Below are 10,098 nucleotides of genomic sequence, written 5' to 3' on the forward strand. Positions count from 1 at the left end.
TAGGAACTTATGCCCTGAGACATATTTTTGAGTTACTTATCTAACGAATATTTTCTCTGCTATTCTCCATTTTCTCTTTCTGAACTTTTATTACTTGGATAATGGACATCCTAGACTGGACATGAAATTTTCTTATCTCTTCATCTCCCAAATTCCTTCACTTAATCTTTTTGGCCTCCTTTCCCAAAGATTTCCTCAACTTTAATCTTGGAATCCTTCTATTTATATGTCAACAATTATTGTTTAATTACAACGTGTCAGACACTATTCTAATTGCTAGAGATACAGTAGTTGAAGAAAGCAGATGCAAAAATTCCTGCCTGTGGAGCTGACAATCTGTTGTTTTTATATTCTATTATCTTAGACAAACAGAATAAGTAAGATGTACAGGATATTAGACAAACAATAAACAAGATAAGTAAAGTAGCTTTTGTTTTCTTCCCTCTTTTACATGTGAGGAAATTAAGGCACAGGGAGATTAAAAAGGATGCTAAATTGAAGAATAAAGCAAGAAAATGGCACAAAACCAGACATATAGATCAGTGAAACAGAATAGCCTGGAAGTAAATCCACACACCTACAGTCAATTAATCTTCAACCAAGGAGGCAAGAATATACAATGGAGAAAAGACAGTCTCTTCAGCAAGTGGTGTTGGGAAAGCTGGACAGATACATGTAAATCAATGAAGTTAGAACACTCCCACACACCATATACAAAAATAAACTCAAAATGGCTTAAATACCTAAATGTAAGACATGACACAGGAACCTGCTTCAAGATGGCGGAGCAGTAAGACGTGGAGATCACCTTCCTCCCCACAAATACATTACGAATCCATCTACATGTGGAACAACTCCTATAGAAAACCTACTGAACACTGGCAGAAGACCTCAAACTTCCCAAAAGGCAAGAAAATCCCCAGAGACCAGGGTAGGGCAAGTGCTCATGGAACATTCTCCAGGATAGATCATATCTTGGGTCACAAATCAAGCCTTGGTAAACTTAAGAAAATTGAAATCGTATCAAGTATCTTTTCTAACCACAACGCTATGAGACTAGATACCAATTACAGGAAAAAAAGGTGTAAAAAATACAAACACATGGAGGATAAATAATATGCTACTAAATAACCAGTAGAACACTGGAGAAATCAAAGAGGAAATCAAAAAATACCTAGAAACAAATGACAATGAAAACACGATGACCCAAAACCTGTGGGATGCAGCAAAAGCAGTTCTAAGAGGGAAGTTTATAGCAATACAATCCAACCTCAAGAAACAAGAAAAATCTCAAATAAACAACCTAATCTTACACCTAAAGCAATTAGAGAAAGAAGAAGAAGAACAACAACAACAAAAACCCAAAGTTAGCAGAAGGAAAGAAATCATAAAGATCAGATCAGAAATAAATGAAAAAGAAATGAAGGAAACGATAGCAAAGATCAATAAAACTAAAAGCTGGTTCTTTGAGAAGATAAACAAAATTTATAAACCATTAGCCAGACTCATCAAGGAAAAAAGGGAGAAGACTCAAATCAACAGAATTAGAAATGAAAAACGAGAACAACTGACACTGCAGAAATACAAAGGATCATGAGAGATTACTACAAGCAACTCTATGCCAATAAAATGGACAACCTGGAAGAAATAGACAAATTCTTAGAAATGCACAACCTTGCAAGACTGAACCAGGAAGAAATAGAAAATATGAACAGACCAATCACAAGCACTGAAATTGAAACTGTGATTAAAAATCTTCCAACAAACAGAAGTCCAGGACCAGATGGCTTCACAGGTGAATTCTATCAAACATTTAGAGAAGAGCTAACACCTATCCTTCTCAAACTCTTCCAAAATACAGCAGAGGGAGGAACACTCCCAAACTTGTTCTTCGAGGCCACCATCACCCTGATATCAAAACCAGACACAAATATCACAAAAAAACTACAGGCCAATATTACTGATGAACATAGGTGCAAAAATCCCCAACAAAATACCAGCAAACAGAATCCAACAGCACATTAAAAGGGTCATACACCATGGTCAAGTGGGGTTTATCCCAGGAATGCAAGGATTCTTCAATTTACGTAAATCAATCAATGTGATACACCATATTAACAAACTGAAGGATAAAAAACGTCTGAAAATCTCAATAGATGCAGAAAAAGATTTCAACAAAATTCAACGCTCATTTGTGATAAAAACTCTCCAGAAAGTAGGCTTGCAGGGAACCTACCTCAACATAATAAAGGCCATATATGACAAACCCACAGGCAACATCATTCTCAATGGTGAAAAACTGAAACCATTTCCACTAAGATCAGGAACAAGACAAGGTTGTCCACTCTCACCACTATTATTCAACATAGTCCATCAATAGATGAATGGGTAAAGAAGATGTGGTATGAATGTGTGTGTGTGTGTGTGTGTGTGTGTGTGTGTGTGTAAATAAAATGGAATATTACTCAGCCATAAAAAAATGAAATATTGCCATTTGCAGCAACACGGATGGGCCTAGAAATTATCACACTAAGTGAAGGAAGTCAGGCAGAGAAAGACAGATATTGTGTATCACTTATATGTGGAATCTAAAAAAATAATACAAATCAACTTATTTACAAAACAGAAACAAACTCACAGACATAGAAAACAAATTTATGGTTACCAAAGGGGAAAGGGGAGGGGGAGGGATAAATTAGGAGTTTGGGATTAACATATACACACTACTATATATAAAATAAACAAAAAGGACCTACTGTATAGCACAGGGAAGTATATTCCATATCTTGTTGTAACAACCTAAAATGGATAAGAATCTGAAGTTATACACCTGAAACTAACACAATAATGTAAATCAACTATAGTTTAATAAATAAAATAAAATAAAAAATAATAAAGCAAGAAGAAAGGAAAATAAGGATTGGGAAAGGTTGAAATTTTAGGTCTGTTGGTCAGGAATGCTCTCCCTGAAAAGGTAAAATTTGGTTAAGTATCTTCAGAAAGTGAGGGAACAAGGCTTACACGTCTCTGGCGGAGGGGCATTCCAAGGAGAGAAAAGAGACAGAGTCAATGCCACAAGGAAGAAATGGTCCCCATGTCTGAGGAAGAGCAAGGACTCCAGTGTGAATGGAGTGGAATGAGTGAGGGGCAGATAAGGTTAGAGAGGAAATTCTGGAGCAGGCGAGTTGGGTAGATCGTGTAGAGCCCTGTAGATCTAAGAACTTCGACTGTTACTCCCAGGTATATGAGAAGTCATTTTCTCAGGATCAGTCTGGTTGCTCTGTTGAGGATAAACTCTAAGTTTCCCTTCTGGTAATGGTGCACTAGACAATTTAGCAACACCCCCCACCCCCAGGCCCTCTGTTTTACCTCCCCTGAAAAATAAATCCTCAAAATTATATCAGGTTAGAAGAGGGAATTTGGGAATCTAATTGCTTCTCAAACACAACTGCATCCAAACCTCCATTTTCAACCTCTCCTTCACCCTTCACTTTCAGAGATGGCACCATTCCATGAGACCTTTTGGAGTCCCCAGGTGTAAATCTGTTTCTCAACCTCCCCCTCTGTCAAGTAAGGATTCCACTCAGCTCTCAGACCAACTAAGTCAGTTACGAAGCATCCTGCTTTCCAGCTGCCAACATTTTGTTGTATTCATCTTCTAGGCTATTCTCTTTGTCCTTGTGGTTTCATCTTACTTTTAGCTCTTTACTCTCATTTTTAGGGATGTCAGGGGGACAAAAAAATAAAGACATGTTCACTCTGCCATTTTAAACAAAAGTTGAAATATAGCAATTCTGCACTTTAAAAAATGTTTCAGGGCTTCCCTGGTGGCGCAGTGCTTAAGAATCTGTCTGCCAATGCAGGGGACACGGGCTTGAGCCCTGGTCCGGGAAGATCCCACATGCAGCGGAGCAACTAAGCCCGTGCACAACTCCTGAGCCTGCGCTCTAGAGCCCACGAGCCACAACTACTGAAGCCTGCGCGTCTAGAGCCCGTGCTCCGCAACAAGAGAAGCCGCCGCAATGAGAAACCCGCGCACCGCAACAAAGAGTAGCCCCCGTTTGGCGCAACTAGAGAAAAGCCCATGCGCAGAAACGAAGACCCAACACAGCCAAAAATAAATAAATAAATTTATTTAAAAAAAAAAAAAAAAGAAAGAAATTGCCACAGCCACTCCAGCCTTCCGCAACCACTTCCTTAGTCAGTCATCAGCCATCAACATCGAGGCAGCACCCTCCACCAGCAAAACGATTACGAAGGCTCAGATGATGCTTAGCATTTTTTAGCAATAAAGTATTTTTAAATTAAGGTATGTATATTTTTTTAGACATAATGCTATTGCACACTTTAAAGACTACAGTTTAGTGTAAACATAACTTTTATATGCACTGGGAAACCAAAATTTCGCGTGACTCACTTTATTGCCATATTCGCTTTATTGCAGGTGGTCGGGAACCGAACCTGCAGTATCTTTGAGGTGTGCCTATACTGTACTCACGTGCCTGGATTTCACTAACGCTCCCTCAACGTCCTGCCAGTTTCCACCCATTGCCTAGTTCCAAAGCCATTCCCATGTTTAAGTTTTTGTTATGGGAGCACCCTACTTCCAGATATCAAAATCTATACTATTTATCTATTGTTATGTAAAAAAACTTAGGAGTTTAAAACAATAAACTTTATTATCTTAACCAGTTTCTGTGGGTCAGAAATCTGGGTGCAGCTTAGCTAGGTGGTTCTAGCTCAAGGTCTTTCATTAGGATGTTGGCCAAGGCTGCTGTCATCAGGAGACTTGACTAGGGCTGGAAGATGTGCTTCCAAAGTTCCTCATTCACGCCCCTGATGGCTTAAGTATCCTCATTATATGAGGGCTGGCTTCCCCAGAGCTAGTGATCCAGGAGAAAGGGCAAGGCAGAAGTTAACATGTTGTCTATGACCTAGCTTTAGAAGTCACACTTGGCCATTTCTACAATATTCTCTTGGATACACACAGATCAACCTTATTCAGTGTGGAGATAAGAATCCATTGAGGGCCATCTCAGAGGCTGGCCACCATACTGTAGCTCTCAGTTCATTTATGCCTTATAGCAACTTTAAAGAATAGTTAAATATAGGTCTATATTTCTTTATCCCCAATTGCAAAATCCATCAGGCCCTGAAAACAAATTTTTTCCTCATAACTCTACTGCCGGACAAACTTTACCCCACCTGCATTCATCTGCCAGCAAAACCACATGTAAACGGAGAAGAGGCTAATTACAGTCTCTACTTATCCCACTTGGTGCAAACATTTCTACATTTTACTGTATAAATGCATTTGATTTAGGTGGTGTGATCCCAAACTCTCCTGGAGTGTTAGGTAATATAAAATATCTGAACCATATTATTTTTCTAAACTCTAAAAAAATTATGAAGTCTAAAAGATATCTGGCTCCAATGGTTTGGGATAAAGTTTAACTTAATAGAAAGGAATGCTCATCTGTTTGGCTTTACTATTGAGTTTATGAAAACTCTTCTGATGCTAGAGGCTATATGTAACTTGTTATAATTCTCCTGGAGACATCAACACACAAATGCAGGGAAAGTGTCCAAGAAGAAACAACTCATCTCCTAATTGGTAGCTGAAAAAACTACACCTTGGAAATAGGAACCAACACCCTCCCGCTCTCTACTCTCTCTTTCCATCACCATTGTCTATAGTCCTCTGTTTCTTTCTGCGGTTTTCTTTCTCTTTCACCTACACAGTTTTGTTCCTCTATGTCACCTGCTATTCTTTCCTTGACGTTTCCAAAATACAATAATTACTCCCCCTGAAAGTGTTAACAAAATAAAACAAAATGTATGTGTAGCACCAATAACTAGCACACGTGCATATCTGACTGCCTGATCCATAGCAAAGGATTCATATTAAGTGACAGCTTCTCACTTGAACCACCCAAGTTCCTCCACTTCTATGCCTGAGGGCTTATCCAGTGATGGAGCTTGAGCAGCCTGGCAGCACCAGGGATTTAACATCTTCAACCAGTGAGGAATAGGGTGGATAAACCTTCTAGCTTCCCCAACACCTAGTAGAGCCATCTCTTTTTTCTCACTTACTCCAAGTCAGCTGCAGGTCCAGGCAACTCCTCAGGGCAGCTGTCCCCCACGAGGTGACCTCCATCACACCTCCACATAACACGTGCCCCTATAGTCACCAACTATGCCTTCCCAGGTGTAGTTGAGTTCTGCGCCAACAAGCAACACTTTAACGCTCCCACAAAGTGACGGACATCCCTGCTGCTCACGTTTTATTAGCCAAAGCATGTCATGTGGCCACACCTAACTTCAAGGTTACGAGAGATGAAATCCTGCCATGTTCCCCACAGGAGAGGGGAATGAGATGTTGGGGAACAGAAGCAATGCCAGCCACGTGTACTGTGAGCCCCCCTTTGCCAATTGCTTTTTTTCTCCACATGCTTTTGAGATTTGTCCACATTAGTACACGTAGGTTAAAGTTAGTCCATTCTCGTTGTCCAGTATTGTACAACAATGACTCTATCATAATCTATTTTTTTCTACTGATGGTTATTCCATTTAGGTTATTTCCAATTTTCTGTTCAAACAAACAATACTGCTATGAATATTTTATATGTGTAACACAGATTTCTCTAGGTTGCTGCTCTAGTTTAAATGCTATTTTATGAGGTGGCCATGCTGAGTTGTAGGGAGGGGTCAAGAAAAGCCTGAACCACTTGGTATACAGGCTTATCATGGAAAGCTCAGAGCTGTATAGAAATCTAAGCCAACACCACCTATACTGTCTATTCATGTTTGTTCTAAAGAAATAAAGTGATATTATTTTCAGAGTGCTTTCCTTTCTTCACTGAACGTAACAGAACAAAAAGCCAAGGTTGTTGACAATGCATCATTTAGCTAACAAATGCCAAAATCAGATAGTCTAGTAATTTTCTGCAACCTATTCAAACTCTATTGAAAATTACGAGAGCAATTGCAATTTAATATTACTAATAGAAGACACACCTTTGAAGCCTTCTGCAAATATCAAGATGAGTGAAGTGCTTGACAAGACAAAGAAGATGAATCGACTACAATGCTTTCTACCTGAGAGTGAAAGAACCCAGTGATAATGCCATAAAACATTTCCCTAGAACAAAATGTGCTAGGGGAAAAATTGATGAGATGGAAGGAAGGGGAAAAAATTCCTCTCTCTAAAAGTCGAGGACAGGGACAAAATAATAATAAAAATTCAACTGAGTGAGACTAACTTTGTAACAACTACCAAACAGGAAGGTCAGCAACGTAATTGCTTATGTATAGCTGGACCTAATGTTAGAACTGGGAGATTTTTCATAGCGCTTTCCATTCAAGGTGAGTGCAATGACTTATCTCTAAGTCATTTTTACTAAATGGCACCTCCTGCTTTGTATTTTGCTTTCTCCTTATGTTTGTCTGAGCTATCATTCCTTACATCTTTTTAAGAATCATGGGTAAAGTTCCTTTCACACATCGCTAAAATCTCACTCTTTAACATGTATTCAAAATGCCAGTTAACTCCAACCACCTAGAATTCTAAAAGAGCTTCACTGAAGAAATTATTTGTTTTTCCCAGTCATGGTTCATAAATGATCAGATTACCACTGGAAGCCATGCAAGTGTTCATTATTCTCATAACTGATCCTGGAGCGAAGTCAAAAGATGATTTGTCTGAACATGGACTTTACAGACTCCTGGGGCACTGACAGCTCACTGAAGAAAAGCCTGGCTGACAATGTCATCTCATCACTTTCGAGGAGCAGTGTTTGTGACCACCATTTAAGAAGAAAATCATAGGCAGATAAAAGAAAGAAAAAAAACACCAGAATTTTTGGATTATTGCTCACAGATTCCTCCCTAACATTAGCAGGACAGGGGCAAGAGTATCCATGGAGGTTCACTTATCACATGTCTTTGTAACAACCTGGAAACCCAGGTTTGATGTAGAACTGTAGGAGTCCTTCAGCAAGAACATGGCCCCATGGAAAGCCTGTGGCCTGCCCCCTTCTCTTCTTCCCCCTGACCTCTCCCCACTCCCTGTGGCAAATCTGCACACACGCGTGTGGACACCCTAGTCTGCATCCCAGGTCTTCCCCAAGTCCCCATAGCCACCCTTTGGCTGCTCTCCGGGTCTACGTGTTCATGCTGGTTTCATCACCTGCCCTCGAGAGGACAGACTTGGCGAAAATGACCGCGCAGGCCCTCAGTGCAAGCGTAAGCATGGGGCTCTTTAAACAGGCACGCAACACGGAGTGTAGGTCCTCAGTAGGCGTGCTCCCCTGGGCCCACAGACTCCTCTCCCCACAGACAGGGCACAGCTGGAAGAGGACCAGAGTAGAGCCCTCTAGATTACAGGCCCAGTTTAGGGGCCCCTCTTAGCAAGACTAAAGCCAGTCCTGATTAGTGAAACTGATTTCTTTTCCTTTAAGGAAATTGGCTATCAAGAAAGGACTATATATACAAAGTCAACTTTGCCACAGCTTCCTTCAGGGTGATGGCCTGCATGGGGTGGAAAAGTTAGAGCAGGTGATAAAAGATTTCTAAGAGGGGTGTTTGAAAAGACAGAGATGGATCATGTGAAATTTCAAAGGGGATGATGGGATAAAAGAAAACTCTCAAATCTAAAGAAAGAAACAGAATGAGGGTGGGAGGACTCCTTCGTATCATGTACTTCTTTTTATTATACCTCCTCTCCTCATTAATTCATTTCACTCATAATGAAGTCTTAAAAGACCTGCTGTGTGGTAGCACTTAGACAATGACAAGAAGGGGACAAAGAGAATGTCAATGTAAGAGTTCCCATCTTCAGCAATTTTGGAACCTGCTTGAGAAAACCAGACACTTAAATGCAAAAGCAATAGAGCAGAGTGAAGTAGTTTGTGCTCAAGCACTAAAACACAGAGAGCACGAATTCAGCAAAGGTAGAGCGTGCCAGTGTGAAGTGGCCAGGAAAAGGCTGCTTCAATTCCAGGGCAGTCTTGTCAGAATTAATGAGATTTTATGGTTTCTGGAAAAAAAAAACTTTGCTTCTCAAGAGCAATTTCTCAGTGTTCACTTTCTAGTTCTACTCCAAGTCATTTCTATTAAAATAAAAATAAGTCAGACAGACAATCTAACTAGGCAAAGATAGAACTGAGTATCAGAAACTCTACCCCCAACTGTGCTCAACTTCCTCTCATGATAATTCAGACACACACCAAGAGGTATAATAACCACATCCACCATCCATCTCCTCTAGAGGGTTACATTCTTAACATGAGGAATATTAATATTGACATGTACTTAATACATTATGCATGAATATTTAACCGTCACAATAGAGGGGATACAAGGTAAGAACTGTTGACGTTAGATACAGGTTAAGTGTCACTTATTGCAGAACACAAAAGGTCATTTCTTTGGTTGTGTGACTCACCTAGAAACTCACTACTATTAGGTTGTGTATTTAACCTGAAATTTCAAAGGTCTTTGAGAATGAGAGAAGTGGGGGGAAAGGTTTGATGGAAGTGACTCCAGACTCCAGTTATCATGGAAGGAAGGTGGCACTCTAGGTGGTAAAACTGAAAACTTTAGGGTTCGGATTAGGGACTGTGAGGGGAAAACACACTCCTGTGTGTCTCCCCTACCCTCAATCTTCTAGTATAACACCACTTCTGACGCACGTGGGTTTTTCCACATATCAAGCAATTCTTCCACACCAGCTGGCTGTCCAACAATTTAACTCAATTCTGACATTCTACCTGGAGAGAGCATCAAACACCACAGGTTAAGTGTGCAGTCCTAGAAGACCACCTACCACCACTTCAGATGCCAATTTCAAGCCCTGATTGTTATCTGTGTTACCGAGTCCAAGCTCGCTCTGCTCACCGCAAGACAGGCCAGTAAACTGGAGACGAGGTGCTGAGGCAAGGAAGACGACTTTATTTGGAAAGCCGGCAGACCAAGAAGATGGCGGACTAGGGTCCCCATAAAAACATCTTATTGGGGTCCGGATGCCAGTTTCTTTTATAGAATCAGAGAGGGAAGTAAAGTAAAAAGGCAGAATAGAAAGGGAGAGGCGGGGAGGAA

The sequence above is a fragment of the Delphinapterus leucas genome, chromosome X (genome assembly GCF_059928025.1).
Source record: "Delphinapterus leucas isolate spDelLeu-1000000601 "Yukka" chromosome X, BTC_Dleu_Yukka2, whole genome shotgun sequence".
In the NCBI taxonomy this organism is placed as follows: Eukaryota; Metazoa; Chordata; class Mammalia; order Artiodactyla; family Monodontidae; genus Delphinapterus; species Delphinapterus leucas.